General features: G+C 43.8%; 1 protein-coding gene across 3 annotated transcripts in view; it reads right to left on the reverse strand.

Moving 5' to 3' along the window:
* Positions 1-14,369, reverse strand: part of sli (slit guidance ligand) — a 215,823-nt gene extending 201,454 nt beyond the window's left edge. For 2 of the 3 annotated variants that reach the window (XM_046631281.1, XM_046631280.1), the window contains exon 1: positions 7,303-7,794. The gene's annotated coding sequence lies outside the window, so the exon portion shown is untranslated. Of the gene's footprint in view, positions 1-7,302; positions 7,795-14,139 lie in introns of those variants that run through there. The other variant, XM_069136848.1, reaches the window with a different exon arrangement.
* Between the last annotated feature and the right edge of the window lie 947 nt (positions 14,370-15,316).

A 15,316-nucleotide genomic window follows, 5' to 3' on the forward strand; every position in this document is an offset into this window, starting at 1 on the left:
CTGTGAATCGTTTCACGCTTGTATTTATTCCTCGAAGGAATTCGCGAGGTTTATCTCTTTCCTCGTGTTGTCGCTGCAGTGATTCGCAGAGCTGTTGCAACGTCGATAGTATACAATAATCGGTATGGATCGACTATTTCGTTCTTCGCTTTTCAGAAGCGAACGTTTTTCTCTTTTTATCCGCGAGTACAATTATCAATTTTATCTGCAGACTTAACAAGGTCGATGAGTGAAATGACGATACTTTTTATTACATTTATTACGAGAGCCAAAGCCGCTTCGATTCAGACCAGAATCATTGAAATCCGGCCACTCGTTCTCGAGATATCGTCGGTCAAAAAAATCGATCACACATATACAAACACGTAAACGTCCACCTGAAAATGATCGAAGGTGATTCTCTAAACTTTAAAACCATGAAAATCTAGTAAAATCTCAACTTTTCATTTTCCGTGCGATGACAATGACTTTCTTTTTTCATTGAAAACAGAGAAACGGGAAGTTAAAGAGTACCGTTATAAAATATTTGTGAAGCAAAGTAATCGAGACCGAGATCGAGGCTGTTCGTCGAAACCGCAAAGCAAAGCGCACCTGGATAAATAAACGACGTTCGTCTTTCCGCGGTATGTAGTTTAAGGAAAGAGGAAGTCCCTCGACGACGACGAGGTCCGTTCGCCATGCGTCCGCGAGTCGTCTCCTCGTCGAGTGGTAAAACCGGGTCCTCCTGACGTTGTCCGAGGCACGACACGTACGCGTCGACGATGCAGGGACATGTTTTTCTGCCCGATAACGATCGGGCACGAGTCTCTTATACCCGGGGTTCTTTATTCCGTTCAGGGAGCGCGTAGCCCGACGTAACGTACGAGCAAAGGTGCATCAAAGAAAAATGGCGATTCTCGACTGAATTATGATAAATGCACGCCCGATTTTATCTCCCGTCTCATCTTCGGACTCGGCGAGCGAAATCCCGCGTCGCTCCAGGTAGGCCATGAAAGCTGCCGCAATGCCCGTCGATCCATATTCTCCTCCCCCCATCTTCTCTCTCATTTTTATTCCGATTCTCTCGCCGGATGGAGCGGCAGCGTCGTCTCGTCAAATGGCGTTTATCCCGGTGCATCGATGCTGGGAAAAATGGGGTTCGCGATATCGCCAGGATACGTGGGTGGGCGTGAGTCCGTGTTGGAGATGCGCCACATGCACCGACCGCAAGCTCGCTCCTGACCTCGTCGATCCTGCAGCATCATGTCCTGAATTCGGAACGCTGATTTTCTGGGAAAAATCAGCTAACCCTGCACTACCTTTTAAAATTTAGGTCGCGAATCTCGCCTGTAGCCGATCGTTGCTGACTAAGATTCCGTCCGTAGAGCGATTTTGAAACTGCACCGTTCGCCAATATTCTCCGAGACATTAGATTGGACGGATCGGTGCTGATTAGCTCAAATAACTCGGGGTCCCATAGTTTTTCAATCTTTGTTCAAACGTCGGAGAAATTTTCACCACTCGAATTTAAGCCCTCGTAGAGAATTTAAACCTCTAGACTTTGTTCTGAATCACTTGTTGTCGGTGAAACGCAATACCCGCTCGGTTACAGACTAGAGAAGAGAAAAAGCCAATTCCAATTTCGGTTTTGTGTTGTACACCGATCGGAACTGGGTTCGCATTATTACGTCTGGCAGCTGGCCGTTTCGAACGTTCAATTAGCAGTTCGAGACGATATTTACAAAGCTGAAATACAAATTTAATGTACGGACAAATAGCAGAGCAAACTGCTGCCGTCGGACAGGATTAACAACGAACCATCGAATATACATACATATGTATACGTATACCTACACTAAACTATATTGTACAAAAGTTGGGAAGGATTTCCGTATCGAAACTGAAACTGAGTACCGAGCTTCGCGCTTGTTTCACTATTATACCTATAAGTTCAATAAAACAGAGGAATTAAACGAGCGTGAATTAGATTTTCAATATGCACCGTTGACACAGTCACGCCGGTGGGATTAATACAGACATTAAAGTAGAAAATATTTTCCAGTTTCGTCCGTGTAACCCAAAGCCGCGACATTACAGATAACGATGTTAATATTCTGGGAATAAGTCGTTATCCGTCCGATAACAGGCGTGATCGAAGTATTTTTTTCTCCCAAACGATTGGTGCAGCGAAACAGAGACTGACAGAGTACGTTTGTAATTCGTAAAGGTTTGAAATACGTATATTAGGTATATACGTATATACAAGGGATCCTTGAATAATTCATGCAATTCATCCGGCACAAAAGTCTTAAATTTCAATTTATGAAACGGTTAGGTCTCAGGTATATGTATAATATATATATTACATACATACGCATACACCCAAAGGCACGTAGATATGTAATATATGTGTGTAAGGGATATTCCGGGGTTCCCGTCGTGTCTATCTGAGGAACGTCGCGAGCGGAGTATTTCCATATTTCTTCATCGAATCGACATGCAGCGGCGTTATTACACGGGTCGATGCCATGCAAGGCCAATATCAAATTCCACCTGTTCGCCGATCCGGCTCCTCTAAAAGTAAGGTGCCACGCGCCCCCTTCTTCCCACATAAACTATCCGCGCCCTCCAACGTCGGAGGCCATAAAATTCACTCCCTGCAGCCTCCCTCGGGGGTGCGCGTAATGTTCCCGCCAAGGGTGGGGGAGTATACACTCTCCCTCTTTTTATACCCGGGTACGGGGACGCTCGCATACCTTGAGGGTAGTACCTCGAGTCCTCCGGCTGCAGGGGTGAAAACGCCTAATTGTTTTATCTTGTTCGCCGTTCCGCGAAACGGTGAAGAAGCAATTTTCAATTTTCTTTATCCGCCGTCCGCAGCGGAGGGACAATTTTCTCTTTCATTTGCGTATATCGAGGTTTAATAAGTTGACGAGCGATTTAGTGGACTACTGAATTTGTCATTCCTGAGGGGCGAGCTTACATCCGGAATGATTTTAACGACAGGTGAACGAGGCTGAAAACTTTTCCGCAATCTTCACTCTCTTCGTCTTCTTCTTCTTCTACTTTTGGTATCATTCAATCTCGCCATCGTACAGCTCTTATGTTCCGACAAAAGAGCGACTTCTAGATTTTCTTTTAAGATATAAGCGACTGTGTCTGTCTGAAATACGAGCCATAAATCAAACTACCCTCTCCCGAGACGCACTTTCTCTCTATGTTCAGGCAGGCACACGCGCATCAGAGGCTCCGAGATACACCCGAAAACGATCATTTGTCAGGAATTACTAATATACATATGATCCATGAAAATCTAAAATTCAAATCACCCTCCCATAAACGCGTCAAACCCGAGTCACTTATACCGATTCTTACGGAATTTTATGGCAAATAACTCGCCCCCAACCCCGCTCGCCACCGCGTCGAGAATATGGGACGAAAGTCGTTTTCCGACTGGGGCGAACAATTTTTTTTTTTTTTAACAAGAAAAGTAAAATAAAATGACGTGAAAAATAAAATTCTGAGGAAAAAGTTGTTCGAAATAAGGTTATTCGGAAACGTTCGGCTTAACTTCTTCTTTCTTCTAAGACTATTGGGGGATTTCCTTGCAACTTTTTGCAGAAATGTTATCCGCGCGTCGTAATTTCCCTAAGGCTTAACCCTTGCCCAGTCGTTAATTAACCGAGTTGGTAGCTTAACTCGGTTCTGTGATTACCTTCTAAGTTCAGTCAAAGATACTGTTGGCTCAAGGTGAAAGGATAATGAGAAGGGACGATAGCGCTCACGTCTAATCAAACATTTCCGAAGCATATTCCAGGAATTATTTTGTACTGGTTTCCAATCCGTCGTCTGATTTCGCCTGAACGACGTTATACCGAAAAAAGTTACAGGAAAAAAAGCCTTTCAAAATCGCATGTTTCTGCTGTAACAGTCCGAACTGACTATGAATTTTTTTAACGCGATTTTCCAGCTATTGAAAAGTAATGTTAGAAAGTAAAGAATTTAAGATATTTATAATACAGAAGGTTTTTCCAACTCTGTTACTCCATTTATTTTTTCTTTTTTCTTTTGCAACGACGAGACTGGAAAGAAAGGGGGACACAAAATTGACTCGAACCCTTCCCTTCATAACTGGCTAAAAAATTCTCCTCTTCCTGCCGGTATAATACGGTATCGCATGAATATTAGGAATTTCATCATAAAACACCGAGGGTGCGGGAACATGAACTCTCGTGTTTGAAAAAGGGGCCAAATCGACGTGTTTCCCCGTTTCAAATACCGCACTTAATAAAACTAGGACTTTCGGCGGTCACAGTATAAACGTTAAACGAGTCAAACATTTTTCGCAATGCCTGAAGATACGGCAATTTTACATTAAAAGAATTTATCATCCCAATTCACCAACGTCCATCAGCTAAATTATCCTACAAATATACACACACATATGTATATATAATATACGACAGCAATATCTTGTCGTAAGAAACGTTAATCGGTCCAGGGTAATTTCAAGTCGTAAAAATGTCGGTGGGGTTATTTTACCAAGTAAACAATAAACGGCTAGGTTATGTAAGCGTTGGATATCCAACACAGCTGATTGTGAGAGCATCGTGCAACGAGCTGCATAAACGCTTCATTGCACTCGTAGCTTTCAAGCGCAGTTCACGTCGCAGTTACGTGGTTCTCTTTCACTCTCTCTCTCACTCTCTCTAAAGTTTAAAGAGGCGACAACGTCGGATCTAGCCCTATGGATAGTACACATCCTCATTTAAATGAGATAAATCTTGTTGCGGGTAATTTTGGGCGCACATTGCGACGCGACGGGTCCGAGAGAGAGAAAGAGAGATAGAGAGAGCGATACGCGCACGTAACTTTCGTCCAAACGACCAATTGGACTCCGAGTCGAGAGGAAGAAGAAAACTTGACGTGAGAGTGCCGTCCGGGTTGAATTGGGGCCCGGGGATCGGCATCTCGATTCGAAACGCAACACTTACAACGAACGCTGCCTGACCCTCCAAAGTCCGTAGAGGTAGGCAAGCGCATTGCGCGTACTTGGGAGAACTTGACGCGAGTATAAACATACTCGTTAACTTATTTACTCTCAAGAATAAACCTGCTCCTAAACTCTAATCAGTAATCGCGCTTCCACACGGCTGCCTAAAAGCCCCTGTACATGCCGCGGTAGTCGCGCACTTATGCAGCGTGCCTCTCAAGCTCGCTATCACTCGAGGAATAATTATTATGGCTGCCAGAGGAGAATCGGGAGGATAACACTGACGCGGTTGTCACTAATTTTGGATCGTCAAATTCCCTGACTATGCCGGGGTTTGCTCATCCGAAATTGGTTTTATTCGAATATACACCTCTCGAGTCTGTTGACGTTGAAATAATGAACGACAAAATGTAATTAACCATAAGAAATTACAGTTTATTTATTTCAAAGTGCTTAGTAATCTGCTCGATATGCTTCAAACTTTCACTTGTAACTGATAGTTGAGCATACTCGGTTATGCATTGAGTATTTTACCGAAACTGTGATGAAGTCTTAAATTTTTTCCAAATATTCGACATCGGAGTAGCCTGACTTGTCCACGATTTTTCAAGTGTCAATTATTATTTTCCGTGCATAAAATTTCCGGACACAATATTGATCGCGATTGCAGGTATAATCGGGAATGAATTTTCTCGATAAGCCGTAACATTTTCTTTTTGAAGCACGCGGAAAAAGCGTGCACGTGCAGTCGGAGCGGTCGAGCAGGTTCCGCGACGAAGAAGAATTCGCGAGTCTCTCTCACCCTTCGCCAATCTCTCCGCACGTAGCTTTTGCTTCAGGTCTCTCTGGACCCGCAGATTATACGTTTCGCAGGGTGCGGTAATTACGTGGTTGAAGTTGGTAACATTATCGCAACGAAACATTGTGGAAAAAGTCGCTGTTTCCTTAATTTTACAATGATGTTTAAAGAACTAAGATTTCGAAGTATGAACTTGTTCCACTTTATTACGGCTTACTGAGTTTCAGACAGTTCCAAAATCCCGAAATATCGACGGCGTCTCCTCAGCACGAATCGTTACGACAACGTTACTAACTTCGGTGCGATGCGGTGTTTGCGTTATAATTGCGGAAACACGCGACCCGCGAATAAGCGCTAAAATCGCGAAAAAACGAACCGCGAGAGGCCGTATTGAAAGAAAAGGATCGCGCATAATAAGAGCCATTCGGAATCGAAGAGCCGTGCGGCTGCATCACGACTCGTAAGCCGGAGTCTCGCTGCCACGATCCCGGAGTTCTTGTTCCTCTCGTTCCCGTTCCCTCAGCCTCGCTTACATTCCTCCTCGCCGTTCATTCTCCTTCCATTCTCGACTTGCTCCTTTTGCTTCTTACTTCTCCGCCGGCTAAGTCGTACCTCGCGCGGAGTAAAAAACGCGGAATGATAATGCGTGCGGCGATGAATGGAGGAGAATGAATGGCGCGGATCGAACCTGCGGACGCGAGTTATTGCGTAACGCGGCCGCGAAAATCGCGATCCTCTCTCCTTCTCTCCAACCGCCATTTTAAAAACGTCACGGGCCTAATTGTTACTTCGAGAAACGCACGCGAGCCGATCTTATCAATCTCAACAATAAGCGATTAATACCAATAACTCGGGACACCGTATTATTCAAATATTTTAGTGCGAGGGCGATTCGACCGCGACGCTTTTGCCCTAAGGTTTTGCATTCTTATCGCCAAATTTGCATAGATTAAAACCAAGGAGGTGGGAAGGAAAGCGACTCGGAAGGCAAGCAACCCGCGATACTGCCGCCCCTTTACATTCGAATATCCTTACAGAGTCACGAAACCTGCAGATGCAATTAGCGATTCAGTTTCAACGAATTTACGATCCGTACGAAGTAGAAAGAAAAAAGAAAAGGATTCATCCCGCCTATTTCGATATCGTAATCGTCATCGTTAGCACAGACGTTGCGAAACCGAGTTTTCGACGAGTTTCGAAGCCGCCGATCCTCCTTTCAATCGGGAGTTTCGGAGATCTTACACTTTTCTCGCTGTGCGAGTAGGCAGTGATTTAATACGAGAGAGATATTTGAATAGTAAATTTGTCGAAGGCTCGGATGCGCGCTTCCATTGAACATACCTTCGCAACAGTTTTTCGAAAACTCTAGAGAAACTCGCGGGCTCGCAGAGTGCCATCGGAAAACCCGGTTCCAGAATAAGGAGCGCGGGTGATTTGAATACCCGCTGAGTGGTACAAGAAATGAAAGTTCCAAAGGACTTGACACTGTATAGAAAATACGCTCGTAAAATATCTTTAGGTTCAAACTTACCGATCGATCTTGCAGTGCAGCGGTCGACAAATATCGGCGACGAACAAAACGATCGCATAAACGTGCGGCAAGTATTTACCCAGATAAGTCCTGACAACTACGACGAACGGTAAACGAAATATCCGAACAAACGAAATTACGTCGAAGAGTCAAAGAAAGAAATAAAAACTCCGCACGCGCACTTTTACCGAAAACACAATCACAACATAAACCACATGTTACATACGCGTCGTAATATCAAGCCGTGTAAATTATCGCGTAAAAAACACTCGGCTGTAAAATCGATTTACCATTTACTCCCGATTACGAAATTCGCTACGCAACCGCACTACGATGATCCGATCCGATCGCTCCGCGAAAAATCTCGACTATTATTCGAATGTATTCGAAATTATCGGATCGTCACTGCTGCTCGGGCAACTTTTGTCGACCACGGTGATTCTGAGATGGTCCAAACGAAGTGCGACCGAACTCTTCGGAGACTCGCGCTCAACTGCTGAACGGCTCGTGGCACGAACAACTACCGCGACCAATCAGAAGTAGAGATTGCGCGGCTCTCTTCCCGACTTCCGCTCGCTGACGTTCGTCCCGGCGGAGCCACTGTACACTCTGCACCCCTCGCGTAGGGTTGCTGCTGCAGGACTTGCGGCTCTCGTTATTGGTCCACCCCCTTTTTCACTATCCGCAATAGCAAAATTTAAACCTCTTGCGAATTTGTCGTTGCGAGAAAAATTTCACGCGAAAACAGGACCTCTGCGTGACATTTGAAAAGACGTTTTGTCGCTCCGAAATTCATTGCGAGGGTTTTTGTACGAGAAAAATGTTTTTCTTCGAATTTTGAAAATTAATTGGAACGACGTTTGGTCAATCGGTGGAGATGTTTCATGTACAATTTTCCTAGACTATTTAGAATCCTGATTTTCGAACGGACAGCTTATCGATAGATTATTTGGAACAGAAATTCGGTGAAAATTTGAGTATTCCCGATTCACAATAGATGTAAAACGAATACTTTCAATTACTTTTGCAATGTTCGATTAATTTTTTGGATGAAAATCATTGCACGCAGGAAATTTTTATTTGAGAACAAAATAGATCTTGTCGAATTTTTTCAAGATTGTTATTCTGACAAGAAATCAGAAATCGTAGTATTACGCTCCAAAAGTGAAATGAAACTTTCGAACCTTTGATATTTTCAATTTAAAAATACGCAACTGCGTAGTAATGTAATGACAAGCCAGTAAGATAGTTTTTAAAGAAAGAATTAATTTTGTTCTTCTCGCCCAATGATGTTTTATTTCTCGTCTGCAGGCGAAGTCTACAGTGTTAAACGCATGGGACAGACTTTACTTTATTCAATGACAGGCTTGAAACAGTTTGCCAACATTCACGAAAAGCCGGGTTCCGCGATTATCGATATATCTCTTTATCCCGCAAAGCTCGGGATCACGTCTTCGGTGTGTGTAAAATCCAAACATGATAGATTCAAGCTCTTGGTAGATAATTAACTGAGCTTCGGTTGATACGGATATACGGTAAACGATATATAACCTGCAAAGCCATGGTTTCATGTATATATAGATATATATGTGTATATATAAGATTGAGCAAAGCGATTTCGCGAGAGGCGAGAAAAGCGTTTAATTTTAAACCCCCGGTATACGCGAGAGCCGGAAAAGTCGTTCCGCGATCTTCTTACTTGCCGCGGAGCAAAAAAGAGGAAAAAGTAAAGAGGGTAAAAAACATCTCCCAGATCTCGTTTTCTGACAATGGAGACGTCCTCCCCCTTTTCTCCTTTCCACAGCCCCGTTCAGCATCGCGCTTTGCCTACAGCACAAGAGCGCTATTTTTTCGCTCCTATCCAGTCAATCTGACTGAATGTGATGAAAGTTATAATTGCACGTAGCAGAGGAGGGTGCCCTTTGCCCGTCAACGGACAGTCTGATTTAAACATTTTCACCGGAGGCGATCCTACTACCCTTATAGTAATACCCTAGTTGGGGTTGCAGGCTGTGCGAACCGATCCGGAGCGAAGCGAAGGGGTGAACGGTCTTTCATTGTGAAAATAAACGTGCGTTGTATATGTACATTTTTACACGAACACTGATCAGATACAGGGAAACACCGCCTATTCATATTGTTTGGCAAAGTTCCGACGATGTCGATGAAATCAACGCGATGCCGACCGTCGCGGTATGATTCAGAAATTGTATCAAACTAATCCTTATCTGCCTTCTCCGCCCGCAATTATTTGTTTGTATACAGATGTGCGCGCGCGTGTGTGTGTGTGTGTGTGTGTGTTTACAACGTGAAATCACGAAGCTGCGTGTATCGGCTCTGCGTTAAACGCGCGTATGTGTGAGCATTGATAAAGGTAATGCCAACAGTTTATACAATGGACTTCCTAGAATCATTGTGCAAGTTATGCGGACGGAGGTTGTTATTTCTATGCATGAGTGTGTTTACTGCGAAGGCAATACGTTACCTGGCCATGTGTCAGCTGTAATTAGTGCCGGATTTAAATTTGAACTACGCGTCAGAGTTACGGATCTGAAACCCTGTTGCAGGATACCGTAGTTGCACAACTGAATTGTTACACCGCACGTTTAACGAAGCACACACGAGGCGTCTCGGTTAGGGAAATCGAGTTTGCGAGCTAAACTTTGTCGAATCAAAGTCCGTGGAAAACGTTGATTTACCGGGGTCATGTTTCATCTATACATTTCCATCCAAATTCAAGGAAATTCGGGTTACACTCGACGTTTGTTTATCTTTCACCTGCCTATAGGCGTCGCGTCGACTGTAAGTTTACATGTATACGTACATGTACACGAGTAACGATAACAATCGTTCACTTCGGTAGTGAAAAAAAAAAAAGGGTGTGGAAAAAATTTGTACGAGGACAAATTTGTTTCGTTTGGGGCACGAGGCTGGCCTGTGTGAAGGAAACGGGCAACCAAGACGAGAGAAGTAGGGAAAACAGTTGGGTAAAAAACAGCTGTTTGGTTTTAAAAGATATCCTGCGGATTCCGGTGCAGCACGCTCTCGGAAAAGAAGTGTAAAAACAAGCGGGGGGAAAAAAGCGTGACAACGTGTCGCGTCTGTCAGCGCATGTCGCGTTCCTAAAACAGCGTGGCCGAACTTATATGTGTACGTGAAATAAAATAGAAAACCGTGACGGGACAACGCCGTCTCACTTGTCCGAAAAAAAAAAAAAAAACCTGTATTCAATTAGCCGAATGACACGAACCATATTTCGGCCAACAATGGGCAGCCCACCCTGATTTTATTGTTCGTATTTTTACCCTCTCTCTCTCTCTTAATCTCTCTTTTCTGCTCCTTTGTCACCCTCGTTTTTGGGTTGAACAAGAAACGCTTTCGAATACCCAACCATTAGGGTTATTCTCGAGAAAGAATGCCTTCAATTTCCGTGTAATTTTATGTTATTTCCTGTGGTTTTTTCCTCGTTGTTGCTGGTAAAGCGATTCGGAAACAGTTCCTCGGTAACGGCAAGTGAAAATTGTCTCGTACTTATTGCGGTTAACGATCAGAGGTACACGGAACAATTAGATGCAAAAGATGCAAAGGATCCGCGTGCAGCGAGGCAGCAGAGAAAGAGGGAGAAACGAAACGGTGAAAAAAAGGAGAAAATAAACAAGTTGGAAACTCGAGAGTTTCGTAACTCGTTTGAAAAGTTTCGAGTAAGTTTTAACGCGGAATGCATTAAAAAGTCTTTACGCCGGTCGTCGAGAGGAGCGGCAAGGCGGAGCGGTTTTCTCGTATTAAGAAAGTGGTCGCGGTTAAATCTAATCTAAAACTCTATTTGGTAGATCTGATAATAAGTTCACCACCGACGCAGGCATCGGCTTTACCCGCTTACACCGCTTCTCCACGACTGGATGGCAGGTATCCGTGTTATTTCAGGTAGCCTACGGCGCAAGCCTGCGATTTGCCGACTCGATACGCGGCGGCCTTTTACCGCCGAATCTCCAAGGTCCTAATGGTTTAGAGTCCGACCCAAAGTCGAGTCGAAGACCTCTTGGAAGGTCCGGGATCCAAAATTCACTTGTCAAGCCACTCGAGGACCACTAAAACGGACAAGAGTGTTTTGTTTCCCGTAATCGCAAGACGGCGGCACAAGTACGACGTGGATGTAAAGTCCGTTAGCTAAAATAAAGAAAGAGCCTGCCTATAAACTCGTCTGAGTGTGGCGAGGAGTTATCTGAGCGGAGATGCCGGTCGTACAAGGGACCGAGAATGTTTCAACTTGTAATGAGGATTATTTAGGATGCTTAAAGGACCTCGGCTGCGCCTGGGGCTTCTCAAGTTACACCCGCCTGATATGCACGCAGATCCTTTTACAGGGATGGATTATGCGTTTGATGCGGGGAACCCGTGCGCGAGTTTGTGCAACTTGTTAATAATGCGAGATACCGTGCAGAGACATATTTGAACGGGGATTACGAGCCGGCGAGGAGATACCTGTTGGTTCTTCATCGCCGCTTATCGCGCTTCGTTATTTACCGTTAGCTTCATTTCCTCCGCAGCTGTTTCATGCGAGTTTAATTTCGTCATTTGGGTAAAGGAATAACCGAAATGTGGGTGGATTACTCCAGCCTCTGCAGCGTGTCTACAACCTAAACCAACAATAGGCAGGAGACTGGATGACGTCGTGCCTCCGCATCTACTACCATACGACACGGCCAGCTGACACTCGATCTTTTCCCTGAAATTAAAAATTTCCACTTGCGGAGGAAAATTTACGGACACGTGTCTCTAATTTATCGGTAATTACCCACATACTCTCTGCTCTCTCGGAAATTCGGTTATGAGTAACGGAATACCCTTACCTCTATTTTCGGTAATTCTTTTTCCTCGTGACTTTCGAAATCTTAACTGGATTTTTAAGGATACAGCTATACGCGGGGACCATTCGATTCTCTGGGAGAAGCTACAGCCGTGCTCCCGTTCCACAAAAGGTGGAGTACGACGGAGAAAAAGGAAGGAGACGAATTGTCTCTTTTTTCAGCCCATTTCAAAGATGGGTTATCTAATTTAATTGAAATTCTTGTCCTTATAGAGCCGTGACAAAAAAAAAAAAAGAAAGAAACGCACGCACACACGAACTCGCAGGGAAATTGTGAACAACGAATTAAAAATGTACCGTACCGACCAAAACTTGTCCCCGAGACAAACGACCTCCACCCCACCTTATCAGGGCAACAATTTATCCCATTTAATTTGTCGGCTTACCTAATTAATTCGATGACAATTACTCGCACCGAGTATCCCAGGCTTTCAGGATATACCGGTTCTGCGATAGCGATATTCAATTCGAGAACGGAAACACTCTATTACTAACCTCGGTTCACATTAAATCACCAGATAGTCATGCATTCCACTCAGATGGCCTGCCTGTTCACGTACATATATATATACATATATACACATATGCGTACCTATCGAAAATTTGTATGGATTTGGGTCCTTTGTCAACCATCGAAAACACAGCCTGATTCAAATTGAATTCTTCCGGCGCGAAAACCGAAAGCTGGCATAAGGTTGCGACAGGCCTTCACTCATCGTCGTCCCTCGTTGCGGGTGTAATAGAATGGGCCTTGGTGGGTGAAACGGTTTCAATTTTTTGCTCATCCATTCCCCATTGGAGGCGTCACGAACCGAGATGAGTCCCCGCGGCTTGCGTCCGCCAAAACGGTTCGGTTATATTCATTTGAAACGTGCCTGGTAGGCGAGCGTCACTATTACCCCGCAACGACCGGTCACTTCAATGGACTATTTTAAAGGTGGGATAATAAATTCGGATTACGATTGTATCAAGCCCTTAATAAATAGGAAGGAGCCTCGTGACGCCGCAGCGTCGGGACGGCTTAGCGGCCCCCGAACGGCTCCCGCTGCGAGGATTCGTAATTTCGTGTATGTTCCAAACATTTGGCCGGTTGTTTCGGGCCACCTGGGTCACGTTTGATTCACACGTCATCCACCCTCCCCCCCCCCCCCCCACCCCTCCGTGACGAAAAGAAATAAAAAATCAAATTCGGTGGCCGCCGCACGCGCCGCAGTTGTCATTCAAATTTCCCGCCGCTTAGCTTTTATCATTTTAATTGTGGGTCAATGGACGATTTAAGGTTACCGGCACCCCCTGAAATGAGATTTAACTCGGCGACGGACGTATATATGCTAATTTATCAAAGCTTTTCAAGTGATAAGAATTAGGGAGCTGCAGGATATTTGTGTTCGCATCGCGTAGCTGCACTCTCACAATTGCGTCGACGGATTTAAATTCCCCGCTTCCAACCCTTCTTCGCTCATGAATATCGCAGCCTAACTGCATTTCACTCGGTGTTTTCAACCGGCGTATAAAACTGCGTGCATCGAACGTCATTAAAACCGTTCAGACAGCTTCCGTTTCTCCTGAAAGATTTTTGAATTCAGATCCTGCTGCGTCGCTTCGCTTTTGTCCCATATGATCACCGCTTCCGGTGTTCAAGAGCCTTATTTATTCCATTTCACGGTTCGGTAGATGAATGAAGTTAGTTTTCATACGCAAGGGAATTAAATCAACTTTGCAATTATGCCTTGCGCAGTCTACTCTCGATCCATGCTGCACATTGTATCAATTTTATACGTCGCAAATTCCTCTTTAATGCTATTCAAATAGAATTCATGAACCAGACTAATTACTCCAAAACGACTGCATACTCGCTTACTTCTGATACAATGCACACAATTAAGACCTATACGTATATATTTCATACAACATGGATCAATACAAAATTTCTACGACCTAAAAATCACAGAGTATTCTTACATACTCACAGCGAGTATCTGACGCGTGACGGTCGATGATTTCCTTCCTCTGTGGAGGTTATATCCCAAATTGAAACGAGCTTTCTTGGCTAGTTGATTACCGACCGCTTTCACTCACAATGAGGCTTGTCTGGCCAACCGCCGGTTATATTACCAGCAGTGAGGTAGATTTTGCCACCAGACCTTGTTCGGGCAGCACTATACGGTTACTGGGTACTACACGGTGTAAAAATAAGAGGTCATCCGACCGCCCTGTACTCCCTGCAATATATTAGTGAAAACGAAATGCGCGGTGAATCGAAAGACCAAAGATTAAATAAAATTCCATCGGTACGCTTTCTTGATAAAAAGAAAACGGTAATTACACTGAATCAGTCATGCAAAGGATGCACAGTAATAAATGTGTGGGGTAATGATAAAGTAATTACGCGTTATGTATAATATTATTATTATTATATTAAAATATGTATTAAAAATTTAACGTGCCTCTTTTTACGTAGAGTATAGTTTGGCTCGCTTTTTTTTCACCCTACTAGTCTTTACCATTTCCCGATTTTTCGTTTTAGTTGATTGACGCATTCTCATGACTTTATAGTAATGTAGACAGTATGCAATGACTTCTTCCTTACGCAAATCACATGGAAATGAGAACTCGCAATTTAGTAGATCGTCGTCAACTGTCGCCTGATATAAATTATATACGCCATAGTCGAAGCGCTGTTTGAAAAATAAAATGATTGAATTTAAGATCGACGCCAAACTTTTTCACAGCGCTGGACCACTTTTGAAATATAATACGATCCTTGGGTGCACAAAAAAAGGAGATTGTTTTGTCAGCTCCCAGACATCCGCTTTGACAATCGGGCAAACAACAACAATTCTGTCATTATTGTTTACCTCATCCGTAAGATATCTTATATATTATCTTACCGAGGGCCAGTCGGACCACCTCTTATTTTTACACCATGGTACATACATTGAATGTCATATATTGATCAAGTAGAACTGTTAAAACACGATCCCATCGTTATCACCATGCGCGATATAGCTGGAATTTAGAAATATATACGCGATGATTCCAAATATTGGGTATGATTTTATTATTCGCGCTTGGATGACAGAACATGTATATGCACTATTACGTTTATAAATATAGTTCTTATTTACATAATGACAGTAAAAACGG

Source organism: Neodiprion pinetum, chromosome 6 (genome assembly GCF_021155775.2).
Source record: "Neodiprion pinetum isolate iyNeoPine1 chromosome 6, iyNeoPine1.2, whole genome shotgun sequence".
Taxonomy (NCBI): Eukaryota; Metazoa; Arthropoda; class Insecta; order Hymenoptera; family Diprionidae; genus Neodiprion; species Neodiprion pinetum.